This window comes from Zalophus californianus, chromosome 14, assembly GCF_009762305.2.
Source record: "Zalophus californianus isolate mZalCal1 chromosome 14, mZalCal1.pri.v2, whole genome shotgun sequence".
Lineage (NCBI taxonomy): Eukaryota > Metazoa > Chordata > Mammalia > Carnivora > Otariidae > Zalophus > Zalophus californianus.
The window spans coordinates 60789150-60792152 of record NC_045608.1 but is presented as its reverse complement, the minus strand read 5'-3'; the positions used below and the strand labels follow the sequence as shown (position 1 = coordinate 60792152).

Here is a 3003-nt window from a genome sequence, read left to right as displayed (position 1 = left end):
TCTATGGAGTTAGGAACTAACTGATCAGTGCTCATCGATCATAGCACTGAACATTTTGAAAAGGTCTTTTGCAAGTATCTTTTCCAACTTTTCTTGTCCAAGCTAAATAACCCAGCTCAAAACTTATCTTCTCTTAGAGTCTGTTACATTAACCTGAGAAATATATCTCTTCCTCTGTATTCCTTGACATTATTTTTGTGTTCCATAAGAATATGATTTATAAAGTTACCATAGTTTGTAAAACTGGAAGGCATGGTAGAAGTTTCCAGGCCAGTGGTTATTGTCAATGGTGTAGATCACAGTCCACATGGCATTTAGATTTGTCTTTTTATACACATGACTGGGGCCCATCATCAAAAATTTGGATTACATAAGACAGTAGGGTATTGGTTTCATGTTTAAGGTCTGAAGTCAGATAGGACTTGATACATAGTATGACCCCTTTTGCTTGTCATCAAGCGACTCGGACAGTGCTTGTCAAACTTTAATGTACACACAAATCTCTGGAGGCACTCTTGAAAATGCTGATTCTGATCCAGCAGGTCTGAAGAGGACCCAGGATTTTGCATTCCCAACAGACTTCAGCTGATGATGGTCCAGAGAACCTAGAAGCTCATTGCTTAATATATTAAAATCTCAATTTCCTCATATGTCACATAGAGCTGTTGTAAAAATTAAAGATACAATGTATATGAGGTAGCTTTACCACATAGCCATGCACAATAAATGTTAGACATTTTATTAGTGTCATTATTAAGGCCAGCTTCGTGGGCTTGGGCCAGTATAGTTGCACAGAGCTCTGTCTTAAAGGGGCTCTGTATTTGGTTTAATGCTCTTGTCACCGTCTTGAATTCTTTATAATTTTATCTTTGAACTTGTATTTTATAAGTGAAGTTCAGTGGGGCAATGGGGGCATGCATGTGAGCAGAGTAGATACTTGAAATATGCGTTATTACCAACATCACTTGCCAACCATTTGCAGTGAAAACTTAAATGCAGCACAGAATTCTGATGGATCCAAAGTGAATTTGAGTGCAGTAAGACTCAAAAGTACAAGGTAAATATGTTACATCTATGACTAAGTAAGACCACACTTTCCCCAAGAGACCATGCTTTCCCTTTGAACCAGAACTTGCTTTGAATGAGGAATGAAGACATTTGTAGTCTAAGAATCACAAACATTCCAGGATCTCTATTATATCCTCTCCCACTCAAGTTACTTCCCTGTAGATTAGCTAACCACTTACACTGAAAATATGCCTTAGAAGGAAAGAAAAAGATAGGGCAACCCATAGTTCTTTCCTTTTCAATTATTTCTTATTTATCATTAAGCTGAAGGTAGAGAGTATTGCTATAGAACGTATGCATATCAAAAAGTGAAATGCTTCACCATCATGATACGGACTCTCTGCTCAAGTATGACACACCCAGTGTTGGTGAGCAGAAACATGGAGCCCCTGAAGCAGGGCCACTGAAAATCTGCCCCCAGCAGCTTGGACCATTGGGTCCAGTCCCACGGCCACCAAAGACTGAGCTCCCTTCAACTTCCTGTGTCCCAGATCCTACAAAGAAGGCAGAAGAAATCTTGAATGCCATCCTGGCCCCAAGGGAGTAGGTGGAAGACACGTTGCCAAGGATCCTGCAGTTGTCCATCACCACCAGCACAGGGATGGATGTGGTGCATTCCCCAGCAGCTGGATCTGAAGCTGCAGTAGCAGCAGGCCAGGGAGACTGGCATCTGCCCTGTGCGCAGAGAGCTCTACTCGCAGTGTTTTGATGAGCTGATCCAGGAGGCCACTATCAACTGTGCAGAGAGGGGACTGCTTTTGCTGCAAGTCTGGGACGAGATCCGTATGACCATCACCGCCTACCGCACCTCACATGGGAGCAGTGTGGCCTTTGGCTGGAGGAAGGTGCTGCAGCCTGAACAGGGAAGTCAGGCATGGGGAGGAAAATTGTAGAATTAGAAACAGAAAAGAGAGGTTTAGAGAGGCACTTGAAGGAGCAGAAGGCCACGTGTGAGGCCACCAAGGAGCAGGAGAGCAAGAGGAGACAGGTGGAGGAGAAGCAGCACAATGAGGAGACTTAGTTCCTCAAGTGGACAAATCAGCAGCTGATTGTCCAACTAGAAGGTATTATTGCACCAAAGAGGTGATATTTTCCATATGGGTCTGCAAGCCCTGCAAGCATTGTTACCCCATCATAAGCCCCTTCTAATAAAAAAGCTAGTTTCCTGAAGAAAACAAAGATGAAATGCATATAGTTAAGTTAGTTTTGTGTAGGGTCCACTGTTCTGGTAAAAGCAAAATATATATGAATATATGAGCTCAGATTGTGAATTGTGCAATTTTGGTAATTCCGCACGTAAGTGCCTTTATATGTGCATTTAAGACTGGCATTGCGCAATCTAAAAATGAACAGTAAAAAGTCATGCAAATAATTTAAGTTTGATTTTTCACTAATTACAATGACATTAAATGCAAATAAAACACACCATGACAGGTTGAACAAGAGACCACGGAATAAAGGGAAAAGCTTTATATTTTAATACCTTTACTGGGTGCTTTTTCCTCTGCTTTTGCACCGGGGTCCCTCTAGTTTCATTTTATACTGAGCTCCAGAGCTTATATAGCTGGCTCTGCCATCATTATTATAATCACTAGCAACAGGTCTGGGTGGGGCTTCAAGTTGAAAATCCCTGATAAAACTAGAAGTAATTTTGCAAAATTACACAGATCAGGAAACTTATCTATAGTTGAGCCCAGTTCTCACCCTAAAATTTACTGGTAAAACTAACAGTATTTTTTACTTTGCACAAATATTGTATTCTGAGGAATGTCTGAGTATTTTGTATTGTGTTGTTCAAATTCTCCTTTGGGAAGAAAATATCAGCACCGTGCTTGTTCCACCTCGTGCCATCTAGAATTGGTCCCTAGCTTTTCTGGATGCATGTATTATTTCAGTTGGCCACACCTGTGACACAGACCATGCTTTCACTTGAGT

At 41.3% G+C, this 3003-nt stretch overlaps 1 pseudogene; it reads left to right on the top strand.

Annotated features, from left to right (window-relative positions):
• Positions 1–1381: 1381 nt before the first annotated feature.
• On the top strand, positions 1382–2155 carry LOC113912375 (annotated as a pseudogene).
• Positions 2156–3003: the final 848 nt, after the last annotated feature.